At 37.6% G+C, this 27,596-nt stretch overlaps 1 long non-coding RNA gene across 1 annotated transcript; it reads right to left on the bottom strand.

Annotated features, from left to right (window-relative positions):
* Window positions 1-649: 649 nt before the first annotated feature.
* LOC134744738 (uncharacterized) lies at window positions 650-17,490 on the bottom strand. Its single transcript, XR_010128109.1, has 3 exons — window positions 17,313-17,490; window positions 17,033-17,063; window positions 650-660 (listed from the first exon to the last, which is right to left on the bottom strand). It is a non-coding gene; the product is annotated as an uncharacterized LOC134744738 (long non-coding RNA).
* Window positions 17,491-27,596: the final 10,106 nt, after the last annotated feature.

Here is a 27,596-nt window from a genome sequence, read left to right as displayed (position 1 = left end):
GTTCGAATGTAACTGCCAATTTCATTGGAGATGCACCATCTCACCAATCCTTTAAAAGGAATTTGGAATCGTGGCTACCCACAAAAACCTTATATACTTTTAACAAAATCATGGAATTGCCACTGACTATGTTAACATTTATTTTTATTTATTTTATTCAGAATAACTGACATTACTATGCTGCGTATATTTCGTACGAAATAAGTACTCTATAATGTGGAATTTGTATGTTAATTGTACAAAATGGTATTTGACGTGTATCAGTATACTAACAATAAAGATTATCTTATCTTATCTTTTAACACATTCGCACATGTCTGGCACCAGCGAGATGCTCTATGTATAAGATCGTCCTAGATTCAATCTAGACTCCGGATAATCTAAATCGCCACCGTAAACTCTAGCGTCGATCAACAAATTTATTGCCACGTGATCGATTTAAGGCTGTGTTTACACTATACCGTGCCTGGGGGCCTAGCCATCTTGACAATCGTTAATTGAAAACGAAACCAATCGAAGCTTAAATAATGTATGGAAATAGTTAACTATGGAAATAGGAACTATAAAATCTGTTTCATTTCATACTATAGGAATATAGTATGAAATGAAACAGATTTTATAGTCTGCATCTTCTCAAATAACTTTTTTGTCTACGGTAATCTGTTAAACAAAAGCTATTGTTTCTTTTGTGCGAGCGGTCGCCCATTGTGAACCATTGAATTTGAGCGCGTGCTACGGCACGTGCCATTGTCAGAGACAATGGTACACAATGGGCAACCGCTCGCACAAAAGGAACAATGGCTTTTGTTTAACAGATTACCGTCTTAGACGAAAAAGTCATTTGAGAAGATGCAGACTATACAAGATGGTCAAGCCAACGTCCAAAGGCCCAAGTTCAGATGGTCAGGACATGAAAAGAGCACCTTTTATTAAGAGGAAAGGGAACCGCCGCTTCTCCAAACAAACGTAGTCCCCATGGGAAAATGGGACGTGAGAGGAATCTCAGGATATTGACATTATGGAAAATATTTTAACATTATGATGTACGTATGTTAACCGTTATGTACAATAATCAAAAAATCTTAAAAAAGTCCAACGTCCTCTACGTCCAGTCCATTTTTTGATTATTGTAAAAAATTAGGAGCGAAACATTCACAGATTTCATACAAATTTTTAAATGATCTCAAACTCTTATAATAATTAAAATTCAAAAAATCGAACGTAGGGGGCATAGCAGTGTTGATATACAACAAATTGTGTAAAAAAATTCTCAATAATGTTAATATCCAGAGAAGAAAATGAGGATCACGTTTGTATGAAAAGGCGATCGTCTTTCGTCTTAACATACATACAAAATTTCAAATCTGATTTTTATTGTCAATTAGTGAACGCCTTTTGACTGATAATTTTACATGATAATTAATAACGCTTTACGCTAACTTGCATGATCTCGTATCCGATAAAGCTTGGCATCTCTGGTAAGTAGTGAGTCATAGTTTAAACTTGAACGTATCTGTGTCTCTTCTTCTTCTTTCTCTTTGCCTTATTCTCATTATTTGGGGTCGGCCTCGTTCTCATGCGCCAGGACTGTCTATCCTGAGTTGTCCTTGGGGTAGGTTGGGTTCTTTCCAAGTCGCAGGTCACTGTAGAGCACCACGTGGCTAGGTCTTCCTTGTCTTCCTTATCTTTGGTAAGTAGTGAGTCATAGTTTAAACTTGAACGTATCTGTGTCTCTTCTTCTTCTTTCTCTTTGCCTTATTCCCATTATTTGGGGTCGGCTCTCCTCGTTCTCATGCGCCAGGACTGTCTATCCTGAGTTGTCCTTGGGGTAAGTTGGGTTCTTTCCAAGTCGCGGGTCACTGTAGAGCACCACGTGGCTAGGCCTTCCTTGTCTTCCTTATCTTTGGTAAGTAGTGAGTCATAGTTTAAACTTAAACGTGTCTGTGTTTGTTCATAAAATTTAATAGTTCATTTCATACAACGCTATTGTGCAGCTTGTGCTTCAGGCTACAGCAGTTATGTAGCGAATACTAATATTCGACCTGCCGTCTTCCTTTTTAGCAGTGTTAATAAAGCTCAAAGCAGTAGTCCAACTGCTTAGAAACTTTTGACTTTTGACACGATGTGGCTAGACAATATTTGCCGTTTTTCGCTTTCACGTTTTTATCTCGATCAAAGATAGATATAGCTCCGTAATAGATGGATACAGTCTAAGGAAGAAACGTGCCTCGAAAATCACGAAAATTTAATTCTCGATCAGATGGCGCCATTAGTTTTTTATAATTTTAACGCATATCAGTGAAAGAACATGGCTCAAAATCATATTAAAATAATTAATGCAAATAAAAAAAAAACATTTATCCATATTTAAATACATTTTAACGTATTTTTATAAATCTTAATTTTTAGTTTTAAAGTATGTCGATAGATGGCAGTGAATTTACAGTGGTTACAAAATTTACTATGACAGTATACCGCTCTATCTTATTAGATCCTCTTTGTCTCGATTAATCATAATTGTTTTTTATTCATAAAACCTGTTTATATGTCAACATTATGGATTAATTTATAATTATTTACAATTTATACATACATTATTAAAAAAAAAAATTTTTATTGTAATTAAGTGTACTATTTCTACAATTTTTATTATTTCTGTGCACAGAACTCTTGGTAGGTGTAGAATGGGCGCTTGACAAGCCAGTTTTTTAATCGGCGCTTAAAGCTAATTAAATTGGGAGCTTCGACGATATTTCTGGGCAGTTTATTATAAACAGTGGGCCCCATTTACATGAGCTTATTTGATTACCTAATTAACATAAGCAAGTAGGTTAGTAATTTTTAGGGTTCCGTACCCAAAGCGTAAAAACGGGACCCTATTACTAAGGTTTCTGTTTCCGTCTGTCTGTCTGTCTGTCATCAGGCTGTATCTCATGAACCGTGATAGCTAGAGAGTTGAAATTTTCACAGCTGATGTGTTTCTGTTGCGGTTATAACAATAAATACTAAAAAGTACGGAACCCTCGGTGGGTGAGTCCGACTCGCACTTGTCCTGTTTTTTGTTGCATTCGAGCTCTAGGAGTTGTTACTATTAAGAAGAAAAAAGTTAAGAACAAAATAAACTTACAATATTTAAAAAGGAAACCAATTTAGATGAGAACTGAAAACTGAATAAATTTATACTCATTAGGTCCATTAATCGTATCTAGACAGAAATTAAACATTAGTTATTTGAGTGTTCCCCCTCCAAACACACACACACACACACACACACACACACACACACACACACACATCGATCGGATAAATTCACCAATAATAGTAACACTTTTTGAGCAACTATATTAAAAATGATTTTTCTACTTCTCCATGAGTTAGACTACTGGTTATGTCTACTACTACTGTGCCCCGTGTTTATGGTTCGTTTACACTGCGAACGTGAGCGGACTTACCTCACTTTACAATACTTGGACTTTACTTTGTTTCAATTTAATACTGAAGCTATTTCGGTATTTACGTCTTAGGCTTACGGGAGAAATAAAACTGTGATTTTATGAGAATCTTTCTAAATATATTATTGTGCTTTTGTATTTTAACAAAGCTAGAAATCGTAATTTATTTCTTTACGATTACTTAAATTTTGTATTTCCATTACTTTTACACTGGAAAGTCCTAACGGCCCGATTCGAACAATGCTTATAAGATGTGTTTTCAACCAAAAACGGTTAACATACGAGTATACGGGATGTAATTCCAAAGGGCGCAGTGAGGAACATTAGAAACTAACCACGATAGTACGGCTTTAAAAATAAACCTGCCAAGTGCGAGTCGGATTCGCGCACGAAGGGTTCCGTACCATTACGCAGAAAACGGCAAAAAAACCACGTTTGTTGTATGGGAGCTCCACTTAAATATTTATTTTATTCTGTTTCTAGTATTTGTTGTTATAGCGGCAACAGATATCATCTGTGAAAATTTCAACTGTCTAGCTATCACAGTTCATGAGATACAGCGTGGTGACGGACGGACGGACAGCGGAGTTAATACGGATACGGAGTATACGGACAGGAGGCGGGATGATAAAAACTGTATTACTTAAGTGTATTGTATTCTCATGGGCTAGGCTTTGTAAGTAAATTGTAAGTCTCCAAGTAAAGTTAGCTAGTCTTAGTACGGCAACATATCACTACATAGTATAAAACAAAGTTGCTTCCTGCTGTCTGTCTGTCCCTATATATGCTTAGATCTTTAAAACTACACAACGGATATTAATGCGGTTTTTTTAAATAGATATAGTGATTCAAGAGGAAGGTTTATATGTATAATACATCAGCATTGCACCCGTGCGAAGCCGGGGCGGGTCGCTAGTTAGATTATAAAATGTTAATGTGCTCCGTGCTTCCTCATCAAATCTCAAAGGGTCGTCCATCCTAGCCGGTTGTGTTGCTCTTAATGCTTCGCGAATCATTGAAAAGGTTGCCCAAGTTTTTTTATTTCCATTTTTAATAGACTTTGTATGATGATAACGCAATGGAAGGAACGAGAAATGTATGGAAAGTTTCGGATAATTATTTTATTTTATTAAGATCGAATGAGATTGTGATTCTGAGTAGAAATAACATGAAGCACATAAAATAACATTAAAGTGTTATAATAACATGAAAATTCCAAAATCTGAAAAAAAGTGTAGTGTACAACTTAAAGTAAAATGTGCCAGGTGTAATTTTACTCTCAGCAGACCTCCCATACAGCCATATTTTATTTCAGATATACATTATTCCATATACACAAGCAATAAAAATATAATATAAGTGCTCAAAGCAGTTAAAAGCGCTGACCGCGGTCGTCTCTCAGTCTCCGAGTCGATCCGAAATTGGAAACAGAAAATCTTTCAAAAACCTTCATCTGTTTCAATCATTAGTTTTTAGGACCTCCCGTACAAAGTTATGTACTGGTTTCCTGTAATCGTGAAGCAAATAGAACGTCCGGGCGCCTGGCGATCTTCCGATTAGCATAGAAATGAACGTCGGCAACGCGGAGTAAATAACCGAATATGATGGCTACATTCTAGCGTGAGCGGCGTCGCCGCTGTAGGTCTGACATGTGCTGCAGAGCTAATGACACGGATTATAATATATCATAGTTGCAGGAGTTAGAACTGAACAATGCGGAGTAAATAGCCGAATATGATGGCTACATTCTAGCGTGAGCGGCGTCGCCGCTGTAGGTCTGACATGTGCTGCAGAGCTAATGACACGGATTATAATATATCATAGTTGCAGGAGTTAGAACTGAACAACGCGGAGTAAATAACCGAATATGATGGCTACATTCTAGCGTGAGCGGCGTCGCCGCTGTAGGTCTGACATGTGCTGCAGAGCTAATGACACGGATTATAATATATCATAGTTGCAGGAGTTAGAACTGAACAACGCGGAGTAAATAACCGAATATGATGGCTACATTCTAGCGTGAGCGGCGTCGCCGCTGTAGGTCTGACATGTGCTGCAGAGCTAATGACACGGATTATAATATATCATAGTTGCAGGAGTTAGAACTGAACAACGCGGAGTAAATAACCGAATATGATGGCTACATTCTAGCGTGAGCGGCGTCGCCGCTGTAGGTCTGACATGTGCTGCAGAGCTAATGACACGGATTATAATATATCATAGTTGCAGGAGTTAGAACTGAACAATGCGGAGTAAATAGCCGAATATGATGGCTACATTCTAGCGTGAGCGGCGTCGCCGCTGTAGGTCTGACATGTGCTGCAGAGCTAATGACACGGATTATAATATATCATAGTTGCAGGAGTTAGAACTGAACAACGCGGAGTAAATAACCGAATATGATGGCTACATTCTAGCGTGAGCGGCGTCGCCGCTGTAGGTCTGACATGTGCTGCAGAGCTAATGACACGGATTATAATATATCATAGTTGCAGGAGTTAGAACTGAACAACGCGGAGTAAATAACCGAATATGATGGCTACATTCTAGCGTGAGCGGCGTCGCCGCTGTAGGTCTGACATGTGCTGCAGAGCTAATGACACGGATTATAATATATCATAGTTGCAGGAGTTAGAACTGAACAACGCGGAGTAAATAACCGAATATGATGGCTACATTCTAGCGTGAGCGGCGTCGCCGCTGTAGGTCTGACATGTGCTGCAGAGCTAATGACACGGATTATAATATATCATAGTTGCAGGAGTTAGAACTGAACAACGCGGAGTAAATAACCGAATATGATGGCTACATTCTAGCGTGAGCGGCGTCGGCGCTGTAGGTCTGACATGTGCTGCAGAGCTAATGACACGGATTATAATATATCATAGTTGCAGGAGTTAGAACTGAACAACGCGGAGTAAATAACCGAATATGATGGCTACATTCTAGCGTGAGCGGCGTCGCCGCTGTAGGTCTGACATGTGCTGCAGAGCTAATGACACGGATTATAATATATCATAGTTGCAGGAGTTAGAACTGAACAACGCGGAGTAAATAACCGAATATGATGGCTACATTCTAGCGTGAGCGGCGTCGCCGCTGTAGGTCTGACATGTGCTGCAGAGCTAATGACACGGATTATAATATATCATAGTTGCAGGAGTTAGAACTGAACAACGCGGAGTAAATAACCGAATATGATGGCTACATTCTAGCGTGAGCGGCGTCGCCGCTGTAGGTCTGACATGTGCTGCAGAGCTAATGACACGGATTATAATATATCATAGTTGCAGGAGTTAGAATTGAACAACGCGGAGTAAATAACCGAATATGATGGCTGCTTTGTAGCGAGAGCGACATCGTTGTAGGTCTGACATGTGCTGCAGAGCTAATGCCACAGGTTATACCTAATACTTAGCGCCACTTGCACCATCCCACTAACCCGGGGTTAACTCTTAGTGTGACTAAGCTAACTCTGCACGAACCTTGCAATAACAAAGCGTGGAACTGGCATGACGGTTATGATGACGGTTCCATAGTCTGCTGTAGAGTCTTTTATGATATGGTACAGGGGTTATAATTGGTGTAGGGTCTTTTATGATATGGTACAGGGGTTATATTTGGTATAGGGTCTTTACTGATATGGTACAGGGGTTATATTTGGTGTAGTCTTTTATGATATGGTACAGAAATTATAAATGAACAACACTTTGTAAATGAGAGTATGAATACTTTGTCGCGTCGCTGTAGGTCTGATTTGATTACAATGCCATACATTATAATGCTGCGTTTCCACCAGAGATGTGCGTGAATGCGTAGCGAGAGATGTGTTTATTAAGAACCAATTAGAATCCACCCCTAAAGTGGAGAGGAGACTAAACTACTAAACTTTTAACTTAACTAACAATTTGATTGGTTATCACTACATGCTGAGCGAGGAAAATAAATAAAGTCAAATCTCTTGACCATTTGTCGTGAGTCGTGACACTTCTTGTATATCTTATAGCAAGCGTAGAGTACTCCGACGGCCAATAGTGAGCAAATCACTATCATGACAATGCTGATCGACGATAAATGATATTTCATCTCGTGGAGGGTAGCGTCGTTGGCAGATTTTCCCGCAGCGTTTAGGTTGATGAAAATATCTCCTCTTTCTACTCTTGAATTGCACTGTTCGTTTTCATAATAAAACAGTAATGACGTATTACTGTATTTTGCAACCGCAGTGGCGCTAATGTCACGGATTATTTATATTATTTATAAATACGGATTATTCATGAACACACTGCAATGAAAAGTCGCATTATGAGAAAGAAGAAGGCAATGCCAAAATTACATTCTCAATTATGGTTCCTAAAACAATAAAATTAATAACGACTTCGTGAAACAAAACACAGTTAGCCGATAAAAACTTAGGTATGTCCGGAAGTATTTTATTAGTACTTTTTAGGGTTCCGTACCCAATGGGTAAACCGGGACCCTATTACTAAGACTCCGCTGTCCGTCTGTCTGTCCGTCTGTCCGTCTGTCTGTCACCAGGCTGCAGTATCTCATGAACCGTGATAGCTAGGCAGTTGAAATTTTCACAGATGATGTATTTCTGTTGCCGCTATAACAACAAAATCTAAAAAGTACGGAACTCGATGGGCGATGGGTTTTTTATGTCACATAAGATGGCTTGCCTTTGTCGCACAAAATAATATTATGGAATGTCAATATTATTATATAATAATATTAACATTAATAAATTGCTCTGATAATTAGCTTAAGATAATACATATGTACATATTATTTATTCACCATTCATAAGTGCTTGTTGCTAGGCCTACATGAATGAAGTATATTTGAACTTTGAACTATATATCACAAAATAAAGGTAAACGGAACATTTCAATAAGCAGTGTTTCCTCCGACCTCAGCAAATTCTATGCGAATAGTGACTGCTTCTACGTTTATGGCTACGTACAGCTGCGCACATTAAACTGTAACGATGTTCGCATTGTAGTATTTAATGCCTTGCCTGGGTGGTAATCGCACTAATAAATTAGTGCTAACTCTTTAGGATAAAAGGAAAATAGCGGACGCACACACATCACCGCCCACACGAAGATGTTCCATAAATCAATACAAGCAAATGGCTCCAATGCATAAAGCTATTAATGTACGTACGCATTTCACTCTTCGATATACCGCTCGATCCACATGCAAGGAACAAGCGTAATACAACTTCTTACGAACTGCGTTTGAGAGCAGCTGATACAAAGGAAATTTCTCAGTCTGTGTTGTTTTGCGTTCTGAACGTTACCTATATTTGATCAGTGATATAAAGGTTCAAGCCCAATACGTGTTTCGATCCTCTTATATTCAAAACAAATGGAAAATTTATGCACTACCCTTGTATGGAAATCGTCGATCAAAAGATAGGTGATGTGATATGCGGAATGATTTATAGGGCTGTATATTAAAATGGCTTAAATTAATTTTGATTTAATTTTACGAGCGATGAGTGGAACGTTTAACCCAGTTGTCAAAAGGAAATGTTTTGTAGCACGACAAATGATCAACAAATAAAATTTTTATAGTTACCAATTGACCTCAATATACTGCTCTTTTATAATAACATCAGAAATATCGAGTCGTTCCCACCGGGAAGTAGAAACAAATAAATAGTTGTACAAAGACTTAGTTATTTTAGGAAACCGCAAATGTTGCATCTCCCCTAGGAATTCGTTCGACGTGTGCTGCTAATTTTACATTTAGTATGAGTACTGAAGTCGAAACTTTCATCTTGGAGTTCTTAGTGAGATGTGTTGTGGAATATTTAGAATTCTCATGGGACATAGACATTGGGAATAGTTTTGGAGATGACCTGAGACCGCAAACATCGAAATTCGCAAATTGCGGGCATCTCGCTTTGTCATTTTAATTACGCCTTAATTGGAGTAAAAGAGAAAGATACCTGCAATTAGAAAGAAGAAAGAAAGAAAAAGCATTTATTAGCACAACATAACAAGACTAAAACTAGAAATAATTAAACAGAATGAGGTTGCGCTAAATGGTCCTTACTCAGCTTGGTGTCACGGTGTGAGCCAACATGGCACACTCCGCGACGCTGATTTTCAGTAAGGCCCAGTAGATGGACTAGTAAACACAATGTAAAAAATAAATAAGGGAAAGCTTAAATACAAATAATAATCAAATTACTTAATTAAAATTAGCCTATACCTAAGTCTTATGAATGTTCGTGTGTATGTATGTATGTAAGTGTCTATGCGATTTGTGTGTGAGTGACTGAGTGTGCACGGTTGCCTAAGTGTTGCATTTTTGCTTAGCCAGTATGAATTTAGGAGGAGGATTAGCGAACTTCGGTGTTCGCGGTAGCAGGGACCGGCCCGCTATCCCTTATCGGGGTTTTATAAGGGTATTGCATAAGGCTTAACTCACCATACCCTTTGCCAGACGAAACCCTTTGTTTTGCTTTTAAAAACCCTTATATAAAACTACCACATTTGAGTAATCGGTAGCCCAATACCCTTACAAAACCCTTATCATCCGCTCACCAACACCTTGCATATTGCTTATAAGGGTTAGCCTTATAAAGGGCTTCCATTTTAGTAAATAAGCGTGCTAATTTAAGTCGTCTACCTTGTTCATAAAGCACACATTACTTCGAATCCGAGCGATCGTCGGCGGCGACGGCGGCGTTCTTTGACTAGGCACGTATTTTCTTTCCTTTTCATACACTACCGTAGATATATACTAATCCTGTCTCTTTCACGCAAAGGGAAACCTTTATAAAAAGCGCTTAAAGATAAGGGTAACCCTTATTAAGGGCTAGCCTTATTTTTGGTCAGCTTTTCGGTAAGGGTTAGTCAAAGGTAAGGGTATGAATGGGCTTGCAGTTCAAAAGGGACAGTCTTTCAATGTGTTAGCCGTGTTTAAGTGTCGCCCATTGAAAGGGTTTTATCGCGGAAAGGGTTGTCCGGTCCCTGCGCGGTAGGTCCTCGGGATCGGCATTGCATTCAATATTGTCACGGTAAGCGCTTTCGGTGCTATTGTTGTTGGTTGCACAACTTTCACACAGTAATTTAACAAAGTTATTTATGTAATATAACAATGAAACCGGATTATATCGCGTATATTGAATTTATAATACATCCCGACGTTAACCATCACGTTCACGAGTAGCTATCGCGGTAACCGAAGACAATATTAAAAAGTTACTTATTCGCGGACTTCTTTGGCTTAGTATAATCTTTGTTGCCTACACAGTTCGCCATAATTACTCAAATATTATTGATCTTTTAAGTATAGAAAAACAAAATATGCAGAACCGTAATAACTCTAATCATCATCATCATCATCACAGCCGAAAGACGTCCACTGCTGGACAAAGACCTCCCCCAAGGATCTCCACAACGAACGGTCATTCGCTGTCCTCAACCAACGGTTTCCCGCGACTTTAACCAGATCGTCGGGCCATCTAGTCTGGGCCTTCCCACGCTGCATCTTCCGGTACGTGGTCGCCACTCGTCAACCTTTCTGCCCCACCGGCCATCGGTTCTGAGAGCAATGTGGCCCGCCCACTGCCACTTAAGTCTGGCAATTCTCTGAGCTATGACTCAAATACTTAGCTCAAATACAAAAAGTAGGTATTAAGTCCGAACAGCCAAACGTGACTGACAAGATTAGCACAAGTTGCCAAATTCAACGCACGCACGGTTCAAAAAAATCCGCCGGCGTTGGATGTAATTGCAGTAATCAATGTAATTATGACTGCAAATGACAGGTGAGGTGATTAACAATAGCTAATTTTCTAGTTCTTAGCGACAGTGCTCATAACTAAGTAAAACTACTCCCAGCAGCCAAGCGTGACTCAAGATAGGTTACCTATATATCTTATTGACACAAGTTGCCAAATTGTGACATTTTCAACCAAAAGGTACCACATTGTTGCTTGTCAATAAGGTTGATTTCAAATTGAAGCTGTATGGAAATAGCGCCTTATTGACAACCGAAAATAAGTACCCTTTTGATTGAAAATGGCACAATTGATTTTGTATAAAGCAGAAACGTCTGCGATCTGCGAACAATGCTATTAAGCTTAGAAATAAATTAAAAGTGGAAAAATTCACTGTCTTGGGTGGGACTTGAACCCACGACCACTGGATCACTGGTACAGTGCTCTACTATCTGAGCCACCAAGACCGTACCCAATGCAGCGAATGAGTCTCTATTGTTTCCCATATAGTTTTAAGTCATAATGTATTGTTTGTCCACATTTTTGTTAGTCATAATTTGGTTTTTCTCAGAAACGCGTAGCTTTTCAGGATTGCCATAAAACCTAACCTAACCTAACCTATAAACCTGAGGAAAATCCTGAAAAGTTAACGGTGACTAATGATATTATGACAATCATTACATTATGACTTTCAATAATTATGTCAAATAAAGGGACCCCGCAGCGAATATTTCCACCATATATTAGCCATTACCCATTAGGGACGAGGCTCTACCGACATCTACAGTAAGAATGTTACACTTCTTAAACGGTTTTTTTTTACAAGTTGCCAAATTCAACGCAAGTATGGTATTTGTTCGCCATCATGGTGTAGCGTATAATTGCAGTAATCATTGTAATCAGTGTAATTGTGGCTGCAAGGGACAGGTGACGTGATAAACAATGGCTTGCCTTTGTTAGTGTTGAGCGATTGTTTAAACTGTCCTGTCCCATTAAGCGGGCCATGGCCGGTGGCGGTGGACTACGTGATATAGATGCAGCATCAGCTGAATGACACACTAGAACGATCCGGGTCCGGGCTGAGGCGTCCGACACTTCATTTTCTATAGAAAACATCACGTGGTCACTGATCAGTCCGATCACCAATCATATCATATCCCTTAAACACCTTGTACTCGCATGCTTGAGCTTGTAAATTGACTAAGGTATAAAAAAACCGGCCAAGTGCGAGTCGGACTCGTGCACGAAGGGTTCCGTACCATTATTTATAAAACGGCAAAAAATCGCGTTTGTTGTATGGGAGCCCCCCTTAAATATTTATTTTATTATGTGTTTATTTGTTGTTATAGCGGCAACAGAAATACATTATCTGTGAAAATTTCAACTGTCTATCTATCACGGTTCATGAGATACAGCCTGGTGACAAACGGACAGACAGACAGACATAATAAATTATAATTAGTCTAGCATAATTTATAATGTAATTTCATATTATGAAAATAAATATCTAATCTAATCTAATCATACAGACAGCGATGTCTTAGTAATAGGGTCCCGTTTTTACCCTTTGGGTACGGAACCCTAAAAACGAGATATCTGGAGAGCTCTTTCTAGTACCTACTTTTGTCAGATAACTTGCTCTCATTCTGTTCAGAGGGCATTATAACGATATATTCCTTTATGGAGCTAATATTAAAATTAATTTGAAACAAATAAGTATCTGTCAACAGGTTTTTAAAATATATGGTTTCTGAATTATTAAGTTTAAAAATGTATTTTTCTTATTTTTTGAGTTTAACTTTGAAAAATGATTTTTAAAATCAATTATGTATAAAATCGTGGTCCTTAATGTCATATCCCTAGAAAAATATAAATGAAATAAAAAATAACTACACGAATTACCGCCATCGCCATTTAGTATCAACTTTAGTTATGTACTAATATTTTTGGGAAATTTTGACATATATCGCGTAGTATGCTATGTGAACATCCATACATGACGAGTAAGAGGTCTCAAATGCCCCATCTAGTAGTAAGCGATCTGTGCCGGTGCCTAACGAATACTTTTTGTTAAGTATCATTAACATAAACATCTGCTTGTATGAATGCTGTTGGCGACAAAACACCAGGATGTTCATGATAGCATCCATTCTGGTCGGCGTCATACAATCACGCAGCTTGTTTTTAGGGTTCCGTACCCAAAGGGTAAAAACGGGACCCTATTACCAAGACTCCACTTGTCCGACTCCACTTGTCCATCTGTCTGTCCGTCTATCTGTCCGTCTGTCTGTCACCAGGCCGTATCTCATGAACATGTGATAGCTAGACAGTTGAAATTTTCACAGATGATGTATTTCTGTTGCCGCTATAACAACAAATGCTAAAAAAAGAATAAAATAAATATTTAAGTAGGGCTCCCATACAACAAACGTGATTTTTTGCCGTTTCTTGCGTAATGGTACGGAACCCTTAGTGCGCGAGTCCGACTGGCACTTGGCCGGTTTTTAATTAAAATTTAAAGTTCATGCAGTGTTTTCATCATACAATCAATACACCTATGCATCTCTGTTTTGTGTTGCTGTACTCCTTGGATAACGTCAATACGGGTAGGTATAGTCCGACAAGAATTTGTAGAAATTAAAGTGGCAATACTGTAATGATTTCTTGTCAGCCTGTACAGTCAGCATCCAAAATAGCGCATCAAACAACGCGTCAAATAGTAGATTGTTAACCAAGGGATGAAAGGCATCCATTTCTGTCGAGGAAGTTTGGCGCTCGAACGCAATGAGAGCGCCAATAGTCCGAGATTGAAATGGTGCCTTTCACCCTAGTTAATCACTCTACATTTCATTTTGAATACGAGGAAAGTAAAATACAAGTGCATTTAAAAAACGGCTAAGTTTAAACTTCAGTAGTATATTTTGAGGATAAGGATCCTGGGCTCACATTAAAACTTATTTTGATTACACACTGATCCCTTATTTCTTCCTTGCTTTGTTCTCTCCGTGCTGTGGGTCGTGACCTCCTATGTGGACCACATGATTCCGGATGGCAGATTTCCAGGCCTTTTAATCTCTTGCGACTTCTAAGTCATCATGGAACTTCATGGATATCGATTTGCTAAACTGGTCGAAACATCGCGTTGGATTCCTTCCACCGAATTAGTGACCATACGGTTTTCTAGATTGTTCCCAGTTTTCCTGTGTCCGAAGAATTCAAGAATTCCCTTATTTCTAAATGACCGAGATAGTTTACTGTCATTATCTTTACACCGTGGTTTTATTGTGCCAACGTTTACACACGTTAACTTTGCGTAACTTAGTTTATGTCATCGTAAACCTTGGTGAGTTTTGTCCTATTTAAAGCTTCCAAGGGTATTTAGTTAGGTACAGTTTTGCGGTGACCTAATTTTATTTTATTATTTACTTGGTTGTATGCGACTTTCCTGTGGACATCATAACACTTTAAATGAAGGGCGTCCGCTAACTGACGCGGTTGCACGGAGCGGGAGAGCAGGTTAAGGAGAAATAAAATGTAGATATGAGCAAATATGAGCAACGCTAACTGGCGCGGACGCGTGCGACAGATTCTACTTACAGTGGCACCCGCGTGCGTGCGCCCGCTCCGTGCAGCGAACGCCCTTATGACGTTGACACTTTTGACGATAACTGTACACGACACAGCAGGCGACTGTACTAGTGGAAAGTGTCGAATCTAGACGAAATAGCCGCAGCCAGACGGGATTAGCTGACCGGTGGGAACGCGGTCGATGCACTTAGATGTATTTATACGGCGCCCGCGCAATTAACGGGCAGGCGCGCAGGCACAGCAGAACTAATAAAGTATCGGTACATTTTGATAGTAATAGAAAAATAAAAATAAACCGGCCAAGTGCGAGTCGGACTCGCGCACCGAAGGTTCCGTACTTTTTAGTATTTGTTGTTATAGCGGCAACAGAAATACAACATCTGTGAAAATTTGAATTGTCTAGCTATCACGGTTCATGAGTTACAGCCTGGTGACAGACAGACAGACAGAGGAGTCTTAGTAAAGGGTCCCGTTTTTACCCTTTGGGTATGGAACCCTGAAAACACATCAAAATATTCAATGAAATAATTTAATTAGTTCCCAAAGTAGGTAAAATATATTGTTAGTAGAATTGTAAGATGTCCAGCAGATCTTCTGTGTATTTATTTATGTTGCGGCGCTCTCATTACACGTCCGATACCCTTCTAATTATACCTGCATGCCTGGCTTGTGGCAATCGATTGCTGCTATTTTATTGGTCCATTGTTAGGTTATTATTAAGTGTTTGACAAAGGTAAATGCTTTGACATTCGGATGTAACATTACTCGCCGATGTATCTGACAATTTCTTTGATAAAATGAGTGACGTTCACCGCCGCATTGCTGCTGCGATTATGACGTTCAATCCGTTTTCAAGAATCAAGAATCAAAAATCAAGAATCATTAGTTATCAACATTAAATCATTTATTTATTTAATCGTATGGCATAGTATGATAAACAGAAAACCACCACCCCCAAACATTCCATATCGATTTTTGTAGATCTAATTTCGCCAAAAATACTTTTTTTAGACGAGCCTGTCATGATTACAATGTTAATTTCATAAATCTAGATATCTTCTCATTGTCTTTCGGTAAATATAGTAGTGGTCTGCGGAGCTTACTTTTTCCATAGCAGTCTTTGCTTTAAAAAAAAAAAAAAAAAAAAAATTGTAATTGTTCTATAGTCTTATGTAACGTATGTATGTTTGTAAGCATGTTTGATACTTAGGTACTTTATTAGTTGTGTATCCAATTGTTACTTCTGTGTATCTTCCTGTGCCGAACAAGCCCTGTTTCTACTTGTTATCAATATCAGTATGTTATAATTAATGGAACTATAGGTCTTATTGTATATCTGCAAGTTTAAACTTATCTGTATGTGACTGTTTGTTTCCTAAAAAAAAAAAAAAAAAAAAAAAAAAAAAAAAAAAAAAAAAAAAAAAAAAAAAAAAAAAAAAAAAAAAAAAAAAAAATTGAGTCCAATCAGCCACTCGGTGGCCTCGTCGCTAAGGACGATCAGGTCTTCAAATTTAAATCATTTTACGGTTTAGACTCACTTGTTTTAGTCACTCGCGCGTGATTTAATGTTAGTATGTCTCACAACAGTTTAAATTCGATTAGTTATCAAGGTAACTTTATCAAGGCAATTGACAGACACAGCGCCTGCATCAAGGCCGGAGCAGTAATGTCGTAATCTCTCAACCCGCCAAAGTTATAAGTCATAATCCTTCCCGTACTTGGCTAAAAATAGACACGGAAAGGATGACTGCAATAACCTATACCAACCATTGTGTTCCGCAGGGCTTACTAATGATTCCCAATTGAGCCGCTACCGGTTACCTCAGGGGTCAAAACTAGGTTCAAAAGCATTAACCACTTACGTGTTATTACAACACATAAACTGCAGTAAATGCACGACATATACAGTTTGCGGTGCGTTTACTGCAGTTTATGTGTCTGTTTTAACTCTGTTAATTAAGTGGTTAATTAACAGATGCACCTATTTTGAAACTATTTCCCGTCGAGGTAGCTAAACATGTGGTGATAACATAAACATACATTTGTAGCTGCTAGTTGTGCGAGGGATGCCTGGTACTTTCGACTGCATGTCGCAAATGTCACATCGATTTTGACATTTGCGACAGCAATGCAGTCAGCAGTAATGCCGCGCTGCAATACTGCTGCAGTAATGCTGGTGTAGTCTGAATCTGAACGGTACCTTAAATAGCGTATTGGTAGGAATAGTAATTCAAAATCTCGATGTCATAACATGACAATAGTTATTTGTTTTACACAGCGTACTACGTAGGCGAACAACACGCGAACGCGAAGCGAAGCGATGCGGCGCGGGGTGAATCAATTCTTTGAATTTATACCTATAGAAGTGTCCTACGTGGGCGATCTCGTTGCGAACGTGAACGTCGTAGGCCCGCCGCGCCGCGCCGCTTCGCTTCGCTTTCACGAGTTGTTCGCTTACGCTTTCGCTCGCTGCGTCACACCTCGGTTGTGCTGTATCGTAAATAGAGCAACGCAGCGTTTTATAAGGGGACAAAGTTGTTGTTTAACCGCTCGTGCTAATATTGATACCCGAGCAAGCGAAAGATTGCAAAATGGACCCACGAGCGTAGCGAGTGGTTCGAAAAATAGAATTTTGAGCGTTGCGAGGGTTTCAAGGCACGAGGATTAAACAAATTTTGCCACCGAGTGAAACAAAAATTCTCACCACACCAGCAAGGAAAATACTAACTGTAAAATATCAAACAAAATCAGCAAATCGATTCTAAATGAATGTGATTAAATATTTATCATTCAAAATCATCATTCAAAAGTCAATTCTACCAGCAAACATAAGAAAACAACCCAAAATTTGCATTCGATTACTTTGCCTCACATGTGAATAAAATGCAACTTTCTTATTAGTTTTTGAACAATCAAAAAAGCCTAACAGCTGGTGTGGTGAAAACATTAACATGTGCGTGACCTCACTTGGTGGCGATACGTATACAGCTGGTGGCTTTTTGTTTGGTAGATTAGTTAGATGCCTTCTCAGTATTTGTTAATCCCCTTAGCAGAGCCCTTTGTAAAATATTTTTCTTGGGCAATATATCTTATTCGTGTAATCTAGCTTTTCTTTGTGGCAGTGCCGGATTAAGCCAGCGCGGGGCCTGTAGCAAATTCTATCATGGGGCCCATGGATTGTTTTAATTTTGTCGGACGAAGTGAACGAAATGAAGGGCCCGTGGCATTTGCTATCTACTTTTGCCATGTGGCTACCCGGGCTACCCGAGGTTTTCATCGATTTTTGACAAGTTTTGAATCGTATCTCCACTTTTGCACTACATATAGAATTATAAGACAAGCGGCTATCGGTTCTTCAATCTTTTATCTCCATTTTTGTCTACCGGATTGTGAAAAAAATAAATACTTATTTATTTATGATTGTTCTAAACATTGTCTAAAAAACACTTTTTTCGTATCTCGATTGCTGTGAAAGATCTTACTTATACGAAATCTACATATTTGGGTTCGTCTTAGACGTCTCTAAAAATTTGTCTAAGGTTTTAATTTTAAACTAATTAACACAAAAGTTATGGCCAGAAAACCAGTTTTTTGGCCTAAAATTGTTCAACTTTGATGCCAAATATTTCGAAAACAATGAACTTTGAAGTAAATATGGCATACTATATTGCTAAAATCCGTTGCTGTTCTTCGAAAAATAGGAAAAACCATGGGGTATTTTTGCACATCTGGCTCATGGAACGGCCTTAATATGATAAGCTACAAAAAACATTAGAAAACTAAGGTATTCAAATCGAAGGTCATTGGGGCATGGGATCCCCTTAAGTTTCTTTGTTACAAATAATATAAACATGTTAAAATGATATAGAACAGTAATTTAATGCCTCCAAAAATCTGCTGTGAATAAAAAAAGGATCATCATCATCATCATCATCATGTCAGCCGATAGACGTCCAATGATGAGTTAATTTCTGTCTAAAATTAAAATTATTTCTAATAAAATAATTACAGGCCTTAAGCGTCATTTCAAGTGTGTGTCATTATTTTGAGCATTTACCTACTTTCCTTCAATAATCTTTGCAGTTTTTTAGATTTTTTAACTTGAATATATTTACAAGAATATAGTTCATAGTGTTCATACATTGTAGTTTGAAATGAAAACAGACGATACAATAAACCATGCGATACGATACGATACAGAAACATGAGATGCACGCTTCAAAAGATGTAAAAATATTCAAAATATCTTTCGCCACGACAATCAATACTGCTCTCTCAAATTTCACCCTCGGAGCTAGATATTAAACGAAAATACTTCATTATACCCACCACAAATACTGTGTATCACATTTTTTAACAACGTCACAATTGAATCGTCTATTTTGAAGAAGAATAGACTGTAGTTTCAACATGTAAGGTTGTATTTCGCATGGGATGGTGTGAAGTCAAATGTGTTGCCACTGTTGCCTTATCAGGAGTTACAGCTGATAGCATAATGTTCTCCTAATGAGTTCGCGTTGCTCGAGTGTTGCAGGGTTGTTGGTGTTAGCAGATTTGATGGTCGCACTTGGCAATTTGATGTTTTGGGAAGTGGGGGGGGAGGGGGGGTAGGAGGGTGTGTTCGATGACAGCGCGTAATGTGATAATGAAACAGTATTTGAACCTATTCGGTAAAGTAGCAAGTAGATAGAGTTAAACTTAGAAAAGTCTGCAGATTTTGATAGCACACACAGCGCAGGTGTTATTTTAACCGTCAAACTTCTATGAAATTATTAACACTGGCACTGCGTGTGCTGTCAAAATCTCTGCAGACTTTTCGTGGTCTAACAATATACAAAACTACTAACTTAATCTTAAAATAACCTTAGAAATGAGCATTGTATAATAATAATAATAATAATAATAAAGCCATTTATTCCCACAAAAAAGCATTGTATACGGCGGACATAATAAATTTCAAGTGTCACCATGTCGAAAAAATGGAAGTGGAAGTAAGTCGTCAATTAATAATAATAGTCTCTCCTCCTTCCCCCATTTTTGTTTACGAAAATTTTTGTTCAGAAAAAACAATAATTATGCTGAAGCTGTAAGAAAACTGTTAATAGCTGTCTTAACAGTATATTGTTAGGATATATCTACATTAGTAAAAATGTACATAAACTAATAGTTTCCAAGCTGTGTAGCACAAATTTAACAGTTTTGAAAGTTGTTTGATTCCGTGACATTGAATAATATGCTCTAAAAAAATGTAATTAGACCAATAGATGATTAGCTTTTTGGGTATCTTCATAGTTTCCGAGAAAGAGCGTGTTTAATACAAGAACTAGGCAGTTCCATCAGCCGTCAACAATCAGCATCAGCTAAGGGGTCGAAACTGAAAAGGGTCAGTGATTAAGAACAGGACTAGGGAACGTCAATATCAATTTTCATCTGCCAACCCTACTTGAAATAGGCATGAGATCGCGTCGCGTGTATTAATTCCGATCTTAGGAACACTGTCTAAATGAGCATTGTTTAGGGTCTATCAATACGTTGATTATAGTGTGCGTGAGACGATGCCAATAATACTTTTTCAACACAATTTAAGCCTTATCTAGATTGCCTTACAGTTTAATTTTGAAGGAATAATATGCTAGATATTCCAAACTCATTTGTTACGAAGTTAACAATCGTACAAGTACTCGTATTTTGCGTTGCGGGTCGTTTTGGGGATAAGAAATGGTGTGTATCAGGTTTCGTGCCAATAAGTTTCCCGTGATTGCAATCGTGCAGAAATTGTCTACCATATTGGTCTAGGGCAGAAAGGACTGTCGTCTGTACTCGTAATTAACGAACACAGAGGCGGAATACAAATTACCGGCAGTGGACAAAATACGATATAACGTAACATAAGATTTTAGTTTCACTTTCACAAATATTTGTGTTACATTTGAATTTGATCCTTAGAAAGTAAGTATACAGTGTTTTTCAATCTTTTCAACTTATTCTTTATGAGAATATTGTTCGCGGCCGTTTGTAAACTGTATTTTTTTTTCATTTTATAAGGCTTTCTGTGTGTTTCTTACGGAGCCCCCTTACAGAGGTTTCTTGGCAAGGTTGACAAACAAAAGACAAAAATAAAAGAGGTACAGTCAGCATCTAAAATAGCGTATCACAATACTCATCAAAAGTACCTATATTATCTAATGACTTAACAAAACAAGGGCATGTCTAGGTATATACCGGGTGTTTCCTGTAACAGGAGTATTAAACTAAACTGGAGGCTGTACTCCTCAAACTGACCAACATTTGTTCAGCAACTTTTAAATATAACTTGTGTTTTAATTTTCATTATACACTTTAAAGTTTATTCTAATTTTTTTATGTTTAAAGGGTGACAAGCAACGTCAAACACACAGATGGCAGCGTACATTGAAAATAATATTTAATTAGTATGAAAAAGTTATAATCTAAAACTTACATAATTTAAAAAAAATGCTGAACAAATGTTGGTCAGTTTGAGGAGTACAGTCTCCAGTCTAATTTATTGCTCCTGTTACAGAAAACACCGTGTATATGTAGAATAATTTAACTAGACTGTTATAGATACTTACTTTTTAATTGCGAACTGTAGAGATATATCTCTCTTTGGAAAAGTATTACAGGGTGGCCGTACTTTTGGTGCGTTGTTTTACCTGCTAATATTGATGCTGACTATACAAAGCCATAATTGCGTAAATAAGGCAAAGATAAATAGCTGACATTAACATTGTTCTAACTAAATAATACAAATGAAACATAATTATTGTATACATCATCTCTTTCTTCGGCTACAGTACTTTTTAATGTACAAAAGAACATAATAGTCTTGCTGTTTTAGTTAACATAAGCTACTTTATACAGCAGTGAGTTTAGGCCCTCAGTCATTATGATGGAGTACTAACGCAAACCTAGCGTACGAGGAATAATTGTATCTGGGCCCTAAGTACCATACTAGATTCCCTTTGCTGATGAGTTTAGGAAACTGTTCGCTTCAGGTGATAGCCACTCACACGCTTGTGGTAGCTGTAGCTACTGCTACTAGCTGTACTAATAACTCAAAGCAAGTCTAAAATAAATGATAATACATAGGTACTTACATGTAGATTGAAAAATTGCAATGGGTTGCCTAACTAAATCTGAGGGACAAATGGGGGAAAAAGGGGTGGAAAACGTAAATTGAAATATCTCTGCAATGGTTAACTTTAGAGAGGTGTTTATTTGCCATTTTATGCTTATTCATATCTCATGGAATATTTCTACAGGTACGTTTTTTAGATGGATCTCATGTCCGAACTAGAAGCTATATAATTTTTTAGACAAGATAACAGGTAATCGTCACTCGCTTTCTCGCCACCGGTGGGATTTCAACACGAGGCGACTCGCTTGGTTATGGAAAACACCCGTGCAGTAAGCCCTAAGTATTCGATACGCCCTTGCGATGGCCGAAGGCTGAAGTGCTTCGACATTTTCGACAATGTCAAAGATAATGTAGGGCGAGTTGAAGACAATCGACAATCTACTGACATTGTCATTTTGTCATTGTCATATTAGGTCATTGTAATAAGATTTATTGATGGTCATTTAAATAGTCGTCTAATGTGCGAACGCAGAATACATCCATGTTACTTTTGTCCCATTAGGGTCTTTCTACATATGTCGACGCGGAATCGGAAAAAGCCGATAGAAAAAGCAATTATGTCTGCGCAATAAGAGAGAAAGAGGCGTCGGCCGATGCGAGCCGTGCTGAATGACGACTTTTTCGCTCCTCATGCGCAGACATAAAGGTTTTTTCTATCGGCTTTTACCGATTCCACGTCGACATATGTAGAGAACCCTTTGGGTAAAATCGAAAATCACATCACAAATCGACCTAGTCCCACAGTAATCTCAAAAGGCTTGTGTTGTGGGTTTCCATGGGCGGCTGTAATCGCTTACCATCAGGTGATCCGTATGTTTGTTTGCCTCCTATATCACAAAAAAAAGAAAAAAAAAACGACGACGATAAAAATAATACACATATACTGATATACCTACATAAAAAATATCCATAACTAATAAGGAATAATTATTTGTGATGAATGCAAAGAAATGCCCTTACCAGGATTCGAACCCGGGACCTCCAGCTTCGCAGACAGGGTCACTACCACCTAGGCTAGGAGGCCGTTAAATATGAGCAATTTATGTATTGTTTGATGTATTTGTTCCGCAATTAATATATTACTGCACCTATTAGAATTGGTGCAGGTATACGTACGTACATATGTTACTTACAAAATTAAACAAAAGGTTCTTAAAACGCTTATATTATAACAGTATTGAATGACGGTTCACGGTTAGTTTCACTAGACTTATATTGACCATATGGACCGTGAATATCTGGAGCTCGAAAACAATACAAAAGGTAATCACGGTCCATATCCCGGCCAATATAAGTCTTAAAACGCTTCGCGAAAAATTGCTGTTAAAAATTAAGAGCCAACAGGAGCTTAGCGAATTGTCAATTTTGAGATTTTAAAGTGACTATCGCGGTCGCGCTGACGGGGGCGGCGCCGCCATATCCCCGTGTGCGTGGTGCACGCACACAGACGCGCACGTCATTTGCGCTCGGGGACCTTATGCTTGCAAGTTGCAAGTCGCGTCGCGGCCCGCTATATAGGCATATCATAGGCTATTCTTCAGTTAATAACTCGTCAGCTTAGCTCGCTACCACCACTGAGCGTTTACTTATTTCCTGTTATTGTGATTTAACTTCTTGATTTTAGGTAGCTGAATTCAATATCCTTCTACAACCTGCAATCCAATTAACATTTTGACTTTTACAGGAGAGTAAAAAACCGGCCAAGTGCGAGTCGGACTCGCGTTCCAAGGGTTCCGTACATTACACAATTTAAACAATGTATTTTTTATGTGAAATGTCTTTAAAAAACCCGTAGGGGTCGGATTAAAAACTAAGTAATTAAGTCCGACTCACGCTTGACTGCACATTTCTAATAGGTTTTCCGGTGATCTATAGGTAAAGATCTATTTTGTGTATTTTTTTCAACATTTTTGACCCAGTAGTTTCGGAGATAAAGGGGGGAATGGTCATTTTTTGCATATTTTCTTGAATAACTTCTAAACTATCTATCTTAAAATAAAAAAAAATATATATTTGTGATTCTCACAATGAGCCCTTTCATTTAATATGTAAAACGATATAGTTTGACAAACTTTATTTTTTTATTTTCTTATTTACCCCCCAAAAGTGGCCCCCGTGTTTAAAATTAATTTGTTTACCTTACATGTCCATCTTTGGGTCACAAACTTACATATGTGTACCAAATTTCAACTTAATGGTCCAGTAGTTTCGGAGAAAATAGGCTGTGACAGACGGACAGACAGACAGACAGACAGACAGGCAGACAGACAGACAGACGCACGAGTGATCCTATAAGGGTTCCGTTTCTTCCTTTTAAGGTACGGAACCCTAAAAAACAATCATTTCTTTTCTGATTTCCGTGCGGAAAGTATGAACTTTCGGCACGCTGTAGTATATACCTACATTGTGCAACGAGGGGGGTAAGTGAGATTTTGTAAAGGAGGAGTTTACAATATTCTTACCCCCGGAGTTACACACAATGGTTTTCGTTACACTTGAGATGAAAAACTAAATTTTCGGGGAAATAATTATAAAATACGGTGACATTTCAAATATTCGTCCGCCATATTGTCATTTCTTGACCGGTTAACCATCTAAGGCCTTACACACACACAGACCTTCGGCATTCAGCCACGATTGAAAATTTTGTGTAAAAATATTTTAAACGGCAATTAAATTAATCCAATTAAATATTATAAACAAAAATACTAAATTATAATTTCAGTATTTTAGAAGTCAAACTCCCTTACACTATATTTTAAACAAAGTATTTTACTTATAACTTAGTTGGTTCGTACTTTGTACCTCGTATGAATTAGTGACATATCTAATTAAAAAAACCGGCCAAGTGCGAGTCGGACTCGCGCACGAAGGGTTCCGTGCCATTACGGAAAAAACAGCAAAAAAAATCACGTTTGTTGTATGGGAGCCCCATTTAAATATTTATATTATTATGTTTTTAGTATTTGTTGTTATAGCGGCAACAGAAATACATCATCTGTGAAAATTTCAACTGTCTAGCTATCACGGTTCATGAGATACAGCCTGGTGACAGACAGACGGACAGCGGAGTCTTAGTAATAGGGTACCGTTTTTACCCTTTGGGTACGGAACCCTAACAAGAAAGCTATAACTCCCGCGGGAACAATATAGGCATTTTCCCTTCAGTACACCTGCATGAAATAAGATCTTCTCGAGCAAGTGCGATGAAAAACAAATTTGCCGCTCTCCGGCTTCGTTGAATAGAAAAAAAGAAAGCCTCAGGTTAGATAAAATTATCATAACAAAGAAACATGTGACATGTGATATTTCTTACGTTGATGTAATTATACAGTTTTATTAATGGTCCATTTTTTATTTATGAGTCAGATTTTGATAAAAATAGGTATGTTTGAAGAGCTCCTAATCCTGGTCGGAATAAATATGAAACCCTAATTTGGGACAATAGTCTAGTCTACAAAACGTTCAAGGTGGTGAAAAATATAGTGTAAACTGTTCGCATATAAAAACCGCAAATCGATGTACAGGTTAGCCGTTTGGTACACGTATACTAGAGGTCAAAACAATTTTTTTGACCCGCAGTTCCTAAAAAAAATCCCTTGGGAGGGGTGCTAAATTTTTTTTTGTATAAAGAAAACTTTTTTTTGTATAAAAAAACTCTTTTTTTTAATCTATCGTATTCTTCTCTTGTCTATCATATGAAAGGGCTTTTTGAAGCGATTCTGAAAATATACCACATCATTACATTTTAGCCATTTTTCTTAAATTGAAACAAAAAGAATTTTCAAAACATACTAAGTTTGGGCTCCTCCAGATACGATATGGCTGATTTTTTTTGTACTATATATCACAAATGATACGTGATATCCTCATATCTAACCCAAAAAAAGCAATTTTAAAAATAATTTTATTTAGTTTTTTTTTTTCAATACAAAGTGACACGAGTGTAATGATGTGGTATACTTTTAGTGTTAGTTTAGTGTGGTAAACTACTGGACCAATTAAGTTGAAATTTGGTATACATATGTAAGTTTGTGACCCAAAGACGGACATGTAACGTAAACAATTGAATTTTAAACATGGGGGCCACATTTTGGGGGGCTAAATGAGAAAATTAAAAATAAAGTATTTTAAACTATATCGTGTTATATATCAAATGAAAGAGCTCGTTGTGAGAATCTCAAATATATTTTTTTATAATATTAGGATAAAGAATTTAGAAGTTATTCAAGAAAATAGGCAAAAAATTACCATTCCCCCTTTATCTCCGAAACTACTGGGTCTAAAATTTTGAAAAAAATACAATAGATCTTTACCTAAAGATTACAGGAAAACCTATTAGAAATTGCAGTCAAGCGTGAGTCGAACTTAAGTACTTAGTTTTTTATCCGACCCCTACGGGTTTTTTAAAGACAAGTCACTCACGTTTCACATAAAAAATACATTGTTTAAATTTTGTAATGTACGGAACCCTTGTAACGCGAGTCCGATTCGCACTTGGCCGGTTTTTCTTAAATTGAAACAAAAAGAATTTTCAAATTATACCAAGTTTGGGCTCCTCCAGATACGATATGACTGATTTTTTTTTGTACAATATACCACAAATGATACGTGATATCCTCATATCTAACCCCAAAAAAGCAATTTTAAAAATATTTTTTTTTTGTTTTTTTTTTCAATACAAAGTGACACAGTTCTACTTCAATACCTATTTTACGAGACTTATGGAACTGTATTGCAGATACAATGATACGTAATATCCATATATCCAACGGGAAATACCTCTTTAACCCTTAAACTTGACCCCAAAGTTGGTATGTTTTGAAAATTCTATTTATTTTAATTTACAAAAAAAAATGCTAAAATGTAATGATGTGGTATACTTTTAGAATCGCCTCAAAAAGCCCTTTCGTATGATTTTCGGTTTTTGAAAAAAAAAAGTTTTTTTCCATACAAAATCAATCAATCAATTACTTATTATGAATTTTAATATTGGAATTTTAATCTATTAATTATACTATTAGATAACATTTTTTTTTAATTTGCATGTCGTTATGCGACTGAATACAGCGGTGTCAGCATGGTTGCATTTTTATCACCTGTCACTATGCCTGTCACTTTCGCACTTACATACTTGTTAGAACGTGACAGGCATGGTGACAGGCGATAAAAATACTTCCGTGCTAAGCTCGCTGTACACCATATTTTAACAAAACAACACCTGTATTTTAAAATTAAGTATTCTTGCAAATAAAGAATCTTTATCTTTATCTTAAAAAAAAAATGTTTCAGCACACCCCTCCTAAGGGATTTTTTTTAAGGAACTCCGGTTGAAAAAAAAATGTTTTGACCTCTTAGTATGCGTGTGCCAAACGGCTAACCTGTACATCGATTTGCGGTTTTTCTTTGAAATTGGGCTTATACGGCTGCCACTAATAGAGATACTAACTCCTAAAAATATGTATGATACCTCATTGGATTTGGAATGATGTCTAGAAAAATGTTTATTCCCACATAAAAAAAGTTCAAAAGCTATTAACAAAAAACGGCCAAGTGCGAGTCGGACTCGCGCACGAACGGTTTCGTACCATTACGCAAAAAACGGCAAAAAAATCACGTTTTTTGTTTGGGAGCGCCATTTAAATATTTATTTTAT

The sequence above is a fragment of the Cydia strobilella genome, chromosome 10, assembly GCF_947568885.1.
Source record: "Cydia strobilella chromosome 10, ilCydStro3.1, whole genome shotgun sequence".
Classification (NCBI taxonomy): Eukaryota; Metazoa; Arthropoda; class Insecta; order Lepidoptera; family Tortricidae; genus Cydia; species Cydia strobilella.
Note: the sequence above shows the minus strand (reverse complement) of the source record. Positions and strands in the feature narration are given on the sequence as shown.